Source organism: Canis aureus, chromosome 17, assembly GCF_053574225.1.
Source record: "Canis aureus isolate CA01 chromosome 17, VMU_Caureus_v.1.0, whole genome shotgun sequence".
Taxonomy (NCBI): domain Eukaryota; kingdom Metazoa; phylum Chordata; class Mammalia; order Carnivora; family Canidae; genus Canis; species Canis aureus.
In genome coordinates, this window is record NC_135627.1 from 17,530,483 (window position 1) to 17,541,325 (window position 10,843).

Genomic DNA, 10,843 nt, shown 5'->3' on the forward strand with positions numbered 1-10,843 from the left:
CCTCTTATTTATAACATAATCACCATACTAAGACCTTTTGGGAATTAGAGGTAATTAGAAAGTATGTCTAATATGTTAAGACTTTTATTCGTGTGTTTTTATAAGCAGAAATATATTGCAACTTGAAATGATTTACATATATTATTTATTCCTCACAACAGTTCCTTTTATGGGTGACGATACTGAGGTATAGAAATTTCAGCTCTTTCATGAAGGTAACACTACTTATGAGTGGTGGCGACAGATTCCATCCTTTGCCAAATCTGACTACAGAATTCATGTACTTGACTTCTACCCTGTACTGCTTCATGGGAATCAAGTTCTTTACATTTTTTTGAAATATTTCTTTCTGCCTTTTCTGAAGGTTTCTGGGTTTCAATGATTCCCACAGCTGTACTGAGCTTCATTAATTCTGGATTCTTGAGTGGTGTAGGGCAGTAGGTGATTGAGAGAGCTATAGACCTGAACATTTCTAGTAATTGCCTTCCTGGAATACTTGCAGTGAAGAGGAAGGAAGTCAGGCATATTCCAGCTTCTTGAATCTGTCATTAAGTCATACTTTGGCATTTCTATACTGACCCACAAATAAACTGTGGTTTTCATCATCAGAATTTAGTACATAGCCATGGTAGTTATTCCTAAACAGAGCTACACTCATTCTGTGATGACGAATTAGTGACTGAGATGTCACTGGTGGGCAAAGGGTCTTCTCTGAATACAATGCAAAATGTGACCTTGTTAAAAAAAAAAACAAAAAAACTATACATTCTAGAAGGTGGTGAGTCATTGCCACCTGGTGGTTAAAGTGATTTAACCTTCTATGGAGGTAGACAAATCAGCAGTGCCATGGTTGGTTAGTTCACAGCATTTTCCTGACTTGGCAACAAAGATGATTAGTGACATATGGTTTGAAATGGTAAATTCCTACTCAAAATTCATTTACATCTCCCCCAATTTTTTATACTTTATCTCAACTCTTTCTTCCTTCTATCTCAACTCTACCTTTTCTATTTTTATAGAATTAGAAAACTTCCCCAAACTCCAGATTCAGGACTTTGCACAATGCAGTTCATTCTGAGACAGGCTTTTAAATCTCAGATGTCACGAATATATCTTGATTGCCCTGAAGACCTATCTATATATTTTTCAAGGCCATTATTCAAAGATATGTGGTTGTTGAAGAGCTTTGGAATCTGGTATAATTTCAATTTTATATGTAAAGAAATATTTTATGTTTATAAATAAATGTGCTATTTATACACAAAGGTGATATATACATATATAATATAGCCTGCTGGTATTGTCATGATATGATAGATGCCAGATGCATGATTTGGGGTCCAGAAATAAAAAGCAATTAGTATAGTGAATGTTTAAATTGAATATGAAGACAGTAATTACTGACTCATGACATTAAATATTAGGATAAAAAAGGAGAGGAGCATCAAGAGAAAAATTTATTCAATAGGTATACATCAATTGTAGTCTTGATTTCATTTAATATCAGGGAGATAGTTTGTAGAAAAGAAGAGCATGGTGCTTAAAAGAAAAAAAGACTTTACTTACAAATGCCATAATAGTCACAAAGCGAATGTCCTAGTTACTGCTCAAAACTTTTGCCCCAAGGTAACAAGAGAGCTCACTAAAACCAAGCCAAAATAATCAGCAATCCATGTCCTTCTTTCCTTGGCAATTTTCTGTCTCTGTAGTTGTAGAAACATCATGGAAACTCTTGTGTGTCAGATGAAAGCTTTTCTTTTAAGTTATGGCAATAACTTTGTTCATGTCCCATTCTTTTTTTGTGACAAAATGCCATCTTAGGAAAGGCTCAGTAGAATGTATCCTGCACAGTATGGGGTGTCTAATATCAACCCTTTCTCTTTCTTTTTAGCAGTGATGGAAGTGTTCTGGGGAAGGATTTGAAATGAATAAATTCATATTTTCCAAAGCCATATGAAAATATACTATGTGATCAATGTTATTAGACAACCACAGAAACAAGTTTGTGCCATTGAGCTAAGCAGATAATACTTTGATGACCATTTTAGATACCATGCTTCTCCCTAATCTCGAACTCAGTTTCTACACATATATATATATTTTTTTCTAGTTGTGTAATCATTCATAAAAATATAATAAAAAGGGATTAAGCACCCCTCTCCCTTTTTGTCAGCACCGTATCTCATTGTACATTTTATTTCTACAGGATCCCATAAAGACAGCTATGCATCAGCAGGAAAATATACTTTCAAACATTCAAAGTCAATGATGCAGATAATAGGGAACCAGCATTCTTAGTGTGGGATACATACTGTCCTCCATCCCTGGCCCAGATGTTGGTAACAACCAATAAACTATATTATACACATATATAAAAAAAGCAGCTTGAAGGAATGGCCTGCTTAGCTAGATTTATTAGGAGAGATCTTTAATATGCCATATGGCAGCTTGGCTCTTCCAAGCCAGGCAGCCCTATGAACGGATTGAAGTGTGATGACTGTCCCCAGCACCAGTGTTGATGCCTCCTCAGGGCAACAAGTGCTTGCTGCAGGATTGTTCCCCTGTGCCATCCGTGTCATGTGCCCTAGTAGTCCATTATGCCTCAATATGTTTTCCATCAGAGCGGAGATTTCTATTACCCCTACTGTTTAGAGAAATCTCTAGACATCTCGGGGGGGGGGGTGCAGCATGAGAAGGGGCAGGGCTGAGATCCATCATGTTATCTAACATAGCTTTTGCCTTTTATTGAGACACTTCGTATTGGAAATACAAAATAGAGAGTTTGCAATCGTTTTAAAGGCGATCATTCAAGTAAACAGAAAAGTAGCATTGTGTATGTTGCTCGGAATTCCAGAGAGCACAAACCAGATTTCTACTTGAAGGCAGCTGTGTGAGAACTACTTTTCTTTATTAAACATCACACATTCCATACAAAAAGGCTTTTGTTCAGTGATTTGTATTTCTTTGTACTTCCTTTTCTTTAATGTGTAAGCTAGTTTTATCAATTTCTAGAGCTGATAGGGAACAGTCACTGTAATATATGTATATTAACTGTATTTTTGCAAGTTAATAGGACAAACACATTTTCTAAGCAAACAACAGGACAACTCCTATGATCTAAACACTATCTTCATGATTTAACTTTTAATCAAGTTTTGGCCATGTCCGGGAACTGGAGTTATGAAAAGGAATGCCAAAATATGTTTTCTAAGTGCAAATTCCACGAATAGAGGAGTACCTAAAAATCAAGCCATGAAAAGAACATATATTCCTCATGTAATTCTGCTAAAATAAAAAATTGGAGCCTAATCATGGGTAATATCAGATGAACACAATTTGAGAAACATTCTAAAAAAAAAATAACCAACCTTAATCTTCAGAAGCTCCAGGTCATGAAAATCAAAGACAGACTAAAGAAAGTTCTAGAGTGAAGGAAACAAAAGTGGCATGAAAACTAAGACATGGTTCTGAGCTGATCCTTTGGCTATGAAGTATATTACTGCAGCAGTTAATAATACTTGAGGGAGTCTGTGGAATAGATGAAAAAATAATGCAAAATTTCTGATATTGATGGTTGTATTGTAGTTATGTAGGAAATATCCTTTTTTGAAGGATACATAAAATATTCAGAAGTGATGAAGCATTATGCAAAAATTTACTCTCTGATGATTGTAAAAAAAAAATTCTATACTAATCTTCAAATTTTCTCTGAATCGAAACTATTTCAAAATAACAAATTTAAGCCAAATTTCGTCTCTAATTCTTTCCTTTTCCTTTTTTTCGGTGGCCCCACAAGGATGGAAACACTTATTAATTCAATCAGTAAAAGCAACTGAATCTGGTTAATTACATTAAAGAGATAACTAGCTAATTACTTATCATTATTTCTGGACTGTATCAGTGCTATAAAATAAAAATAATTATGAAATAATTGTATGGATAAAATGGCATTTAATATTTTAATTTGTTGCTAAATCGTTTGATTAATTTCTAGATAATACACTGAGTAAATGCCACAGAAACAGTCATGAATAGAATTATGCCATTAAAATACAGTGCATGCTGTTCAGTTCAGTGCAAACTTTCTCATTAACTTTTTGAAGTACAATTTTCTCTTTGTAGCAAGGCCAATTTCACCTATAAATACGGCGTCTTTGACAGAAAACTTGTAGTACTGTAGGCACTGTCTTGTTTAGCCTTTGAGCATTAACTGATATTTGAGTAGTGATATTTGCAGAAGAGCTGCTATGGTTTCAAGTTGACAAGCCATTAACTCTTCTTTCCCTAAAGCCACTACTAAACAATTCACTTGGAAATTTTACAATTAGATTTTACACTTAACTGTTTACTGCGTATTACTTCATCCTTCCTCTGAAAACTTTGAATTGTTTAAGTATCTCTAATATATCTGTTTTTTAACTGCCAATTTTTAAAATTGATGGGCGATTAATTATAGAATAGTAAATCCAATGTGGGCATGCACTCAGTTTGAATTGTGTTCACGTCTGTATTTAATAGTAGTTTAGTTTAATGTGGAGGACACTTGGGCTTTTGAGCAAATGCATGCTGAATGAAGGAAACTATTGTTAGTTGAGTAGCTGATAGTAGGATTGGTTATAGACTTTTTAAAATAATCAGTAAAAGGAAATTATAACTATGCCTAGGCAGGGAATTGGTAAAAATCTTAAAAATCAACAGGTTCAATATCTTTAGTATTCTGTAATGAAGACCCTAGGAATTCTAGAAGCTGTAGGACTGGTCTATGGACCCTCAGGTATTATCAGTGTTTCCTGGTACCACAAGTACCACATATAGACAAAGGGCCATTACAAATATCATGTATAGGAATAAATCTTAAGAGAGTTTCTATGAAGAGTTTTTTCTTTAATACCTCTGCATTATTTTCCTTATATAATATTATCCTGGTGGCCCATATGAGTTAGGAAACCATGATGGAAAATTAACCTGTAGTCATAAATTAGCAGTTTTAAGCCTATAGGACCTTATTTTTCCATGGAGCTCAAAGCTGTTGATAATTTGGTGCTCTCTTTGCACAGACTTGGCCATTCCATGCCTAAGTATTTTGTCACATTTTTTTCTGTACTCCCAGAAGAATATCTTCAGAGACTGGGCAATTCTCTCTCTCCTTAAGATAAGCAGAACACATATGTCAATCTTATTATATCTAGGTTTTCTCTTCTGAACAGCCTGGGAAAGGTGTGTTGCTTGGGCATTAGAAGAAGGGCAACATTGTTCCCACAGTGATGTTTCTTTAGGTCACTAGCTACTGGGGCCTCTTATGGTGCCTGTTGTAGAATTCCAGCTGTGATCAGAAACTTGTGTTGATGGACCCCTTTAGACCACAAGCAACTTGCCTTTCATATCAGGAGGAAACTTTGTACCTTCAGAGGCCTATACAGATTCAAACCAGAATCTAGAGGAGGTTGGAAAAAGTTCCTTCCCCATTCTGGTCTGAGGGAGTTGTTATGCTTCTTGAGTATAATAAGGAAATCTAAGTTGATGATAGAAGATTTAAAAGCCATAGGAGAATTAAATATATTTCAAGGTCATATCCACTGTTTTTCAAAGAAAAGGCAAAAATTTGAAAATCTTGTTTATTTTCTTTGTTTGTATATTTTGATGATAGAAATATTTTATTTTTTTATTTTTTTTAGATATATTTTTTTTTAAATTCTTTTTGTTTATTTATGATAGTCACACAGAGAGAGAGAGAGAGAGGCAGACACACAGGCAGAGGGAGAAGCAGGCTCCATGCACCAGGAGCCCGACGTGGGATTCGATCCCGGGTCTCCAGGATCACGCCCTGGGCCAAAGGCAGGCACTAAACCGCTGCGCCACCCAGGGATCCCCGAAATATTTTAAATATTTTACATTTTCCTGGTAGGTATTTTGGCAACTTTAGTGCAGGAATGTGGGAAGTCTTTATTTTTCTGTAGTTCTGGGGTATGAGGTCATGAAGAGAAGAAATCGTCTGAAGTTTAACTTTCTCCCTTTTAGTTATGACTAGAGCATTTTGGCATTCTAAATATTTCAGTATTGGCTTTTTATTTTTACTTAAAAATATTGACACATTATTAAAAACAGAAGATTGTAAGCCTTATTTTTAACCAAATTATTTCATATTGCAGCATATTCAATGTATAGAACACATTTAAATTTTAAAAACATTAGAGAGGGTAACAAAAACATGAGAAACTCCTAACTCTGGGAAACGAACAAGGGGTAATGGAAGGGGGAGGTGGATGGGGGGACGGGGTGACTGGGTGACAGGCACTCGGGGGGGGGGCACTTGATGGGATGAGCACTGGGTGTTATACTATATGTTGGCAAATTGAACTCCAATAAAAAATACATATATATTAAAAATAATAAAAAAATAAAAACATTTTGATAGAGGGGCGCCTCGGTGGCTCAGTCAGTTAAGTGCTTGATTCCAGCTCAGGTCGTGATTACAGGGTTGTGAGACTGAGAGCCCTGCCTCAGGCTCCACACTGGGCATGCAACCTGCTAAGATCTCTCTGTTTTTCTCTCTCTTTGCTTCTTTCTCTCTTAAAAAGAAATAATAAATAAAAACATTTTGATAGAAAATTGGAGCTAAAATAAATGGTGTTTTAAGAATATATTCAAAGAAAAGAATCTTCTCAAGAAAATTGTAGTAGCAATAAGCATTTTCAAACTTTTCGGCTCTCAATGTTTACTATAAAATCTGGAAATAGGGTATAATATGAAATATCATTTGAAAGTATTTAATAGAAATGCAAGATTTCTTTTCATTACCTGAAACACCTGGTTAAAAACAGTAAGAAACTGAAATAATATTATTGATTTTTTTAAACTCAACCAAATTTTAAGAATGTGGAGCACCTTAAGACTTTCCAAACCCAAAATTATTAAAGTGGATCTAAAATATTAGAAATTAAGGACAAGAAGGAAACAAATCATCTAAACTTTCTCCAAAGCTTAAACAATTCTCATTTTTGAAAAGCATTTTATTTATTTGAGAGAGAGAGAGCACACGTACAATGAGCAGGGAGAGGGTAGAAGGAGAGGGAAAAGCAGACTCCCTGCTGAGCATGGAGCTGATGGAGGCTCCATCTCAGGACCCTGAGTTCATAACCTGAGTTAAGTCAGATGCTTAAGTGACTGAGCCACCAAGGTGTCTCAAAATTTCTCATGTTTATTAAAAAAAATTTTACTGTAATTTTTATAACTATGAGACAGCTTCTGGTAGTGTGCTTATTGCATACTTAGAAACAAATATTGTACCAGCTAAATATTTTATATCATTGGATATCTTTTGAGTCAAGTACACTTAAAATTTTTTTTATGTGTTTAGTTAAGCATGCCCCAATTCTGAATTGATTATATTTAAATATTTTTTATTAGTTTTTGGTTTTTGAATATATTATTCAGTAGAAACAATGATTTAAACAGTGATTTGGATCCTGGCGAATCTTATTTTTCCCCTGTGTTTGGCAGAAAGGTAGCGTGTCTTAATCTGTTTGGGCTGGTATAACAAAATACTATTGAGTGGGAGGTTTATAACTACAAAACTTTATTTTACACAGTTCTGGAGCTTAGAAAGTCCAGGAACAATATGACAGCAGATTCTGTGTCTGGTGAGTACCTGTGTCTGGGTTCATAGTGGGCCATCATTTCACTGTGTCCTCACATGACAAAAGGGCAAGGAAGTTTTCTAAGGTCTCTTTTAGAAGGGTGCTAATCTTATTCAGGAGGACTCTGCCTTCATGCCCTAATCACCTCACAAAGCCCTTATTTCCAAATACCTCAAATTGAGGATTCAATTTCAACATATGAATATGACACAAACATTCAGTCCATAGCATAGTGTTAGTGCTTTTCTAGACATTAGACAACATCTATAGTTGTATTTCTTGAAGTTCCACCTTAAAATAATGGAGAAACATCTTGGCTCACAGCTGTAGATTTTCTTATTTGGCTACTTCCATTCCTCATACTCACCTATACTCTTTACCCCTTCTCCAGCTCCTGGGGATGGTTAGATGTTCTAACAGAGGCAGATGTGGAATGTCCTAGCTCTAGAACTAGTAAAGAAGGGGCAAAGGTCTCCCACTGCTCAAGGATGGAGTAGGGTTGTCTTTTGGAAATTGAGGAGGTTGAGGCAGAAGATATGGATTTAACAAATGGAAGAATGGCAGGAGATTCTACCTCTTTTGGGAGACCTGCCATTCAAGGAATGGTCCCGTGGCCAATATAATCAGCAGAATCTCAGGCCCCTTGCTGGACATACAAAATCAGAATCTGCATTTTAATTTAAGAACAATTTAATTGGAGAAGCGTTGGTTGGGAGGAGTGTAAGATTTTATATTAGGGAGTATGTTGTATACTCTCACTCTGCCTTTCTCACTCCAGCATAGTTGCATGTCTTACAAAAGATTTTGGCATTGTTTTGGGAAGCTGACCTAGATCCTCTAGATTTTCACAGAACCACAGAGGCTATTATCATAATTTCTTCTGACTCATGATTCTTTTTCTCCAACTATCAGCCTGAGTCTGCCCCTTGGACTTGGCTTTACTTTCTGTAGTAACTCTTAGATTCTCTTAAAGGCCTTGATGTATTCTCTTTTTACATGTTCCTCTTTGGATTGACACATTTAGTTTTCTTTCCTTCCCCAGGTTGGTTTCTTAGATTCCAGAACACTAAGTCGATAGCTTCCATGCTTACTGGGCTTACTATACCCTTCAAAGAAGGATTCTGATAATGTCAAGTATCCTTTTGAGGTCAGAAAGCAGATACATATCTTCTTAAGATTAGGCTTTTCAGGGATGGAGAAGAAAGAGGAATAATACTCATATTAGTGATTAGAAATTGTCTTAGTCTGTTTGGGCTTCAGTACAAAATATTGAGTGGCATATCAACAAGAGAAATTTATTTCTCACAATACTGAAGGCTGAAAGTCTGAGATTAGGGTGCCAGTATAGCCGGTTCTCATGAGGGCCCTCTTCCCAGTTGTATCTTGCCTACTTTTCATGATATCTTCACATGCTAGAAAAGTGTGGAAGCAAACTTTCATGTGATTGGTGATGGGCACTAATCCCGTTTGTGAGGGCTCAACCCTTATGACCTCATCTAATCCTAATTACCTCCCAAAGGCCCCAGCTACTAATATCATTACACTGTGGGGGTACGGTTTCAACATACTAATTTTAGGGATTGTACAAAAGTTCAGACCATGATAGGCAATAGAGGGAAGCCATACATTCTGTGTATGTTAGGGATGAAAGGGCACGGGGACCCCAGAGAGGTTGAATGACTTGATGAGAATTTCAACGTTAGTGAGAAACTGAAGTTGGTGCCCTGGTCACTAGTTCCCTATCTATCAGCATGGTAACCACCAATTGCTGAGTCTGGTTTGTGTAGTATATTAAATGAATAAAAACATAATAAAAGAAGTATCTTTATTTCAGTTTCTACCATGCACATGGTACTGTATTGAACATATATATAAATACCCATCTATCTCCTACTATATATATTTTTTACTAATTTTTATAACAACTCATCAAGTAGGCATCATTTTTATTTATTTATTTCCAGTAGAATTAATGTTTAGTGTTATATTAGTTTCAGGTGCACAATATAGTGATTTCAACAATTCTATTCATTACTCCATGCTCATTATGATAAGTGTAACTATTTTCCTTATTTTTTAAAAGAGAAAACTAAAGCTCAGGAAAAGGAGGTCATTCACCTAATATCACATGCTCAGTTATTGACAGAATCAGCACTTGAAACCCTGTCTGACTTTAGTCATCTATTTACTATTCCCTTAGCTACTGCCTGGGTCATTAATTCACTTCAAAATGTAAAAAATATATATGTAGGGTAGTTGATGGCAAAGACCCTGGGGCCAGAACCTGGTACAAATTCTAGCTTTGCTATTTGTGAGGTTGTGTGATCTCCGGAAAGTAATTGTCCCTCAGTTTCCTCAACTGTAAAATGAGATTGATAACCAAAACACTCATGTTATAAAGATTAAGGCACCTAGAAAAGATCTGGTCCATATAAATTGATGTGTTATCTCTAGTTTTTATTTATCATTAAAGATATAATTCTCTCTAAGCATAACTGGAAGTACAGATATTTAATGTTTATTAATTATTTGAGATACTTCTAGAATCCTTTCCCACAGCCACGTGTAGTTGGCATAAACTTTTGTTATAAAGTCATGTGTCAATGACATGAATAATCTAGAGAGTTTGTAATTTTTGTTTTGATGAATAAGGCTTATAAAATTCAAAACACTTTTTTTGTGTGTGTGTGTGGGGTATATCTTAGGTTAACTGTGCTTATCCTTGCTTTTAATAGATTTCAAAACCAATAGAGTTACTTCTAAAATAATACATTATCCTAACTTGATCTTAAAAGAAGGCATGCCTCATGAAGTGATTCCACATGAGAAAATGCATGGGAAATGAGCATCTAAACTCCTGACTTCCCATATTGAAATTTATAACAAGAAATGGAAAGTTACATAAAGGTTACATGAATAAGGGATCTTTAAAGGGTTCATGCAAAAGCCAAAGCTCCATATATCTGAGAGGAAAGTCCAGATATTCTGAAATAAATCCCACATGGCAACATATATTACAAATTTTTGTTTATAATCAATACTACAATCAGAGATTACTTCATTACTTTAAATCATGCTTGCTCAATGAGCTCATTGACATTCATAGTTATTTATGTTTACTGAGTACCAAAGAAAATTCAGTTGATATGAATGATGTCACACAATAAAAGGACTTGATTGCATATTTGAAATTATATCCTTCAGAA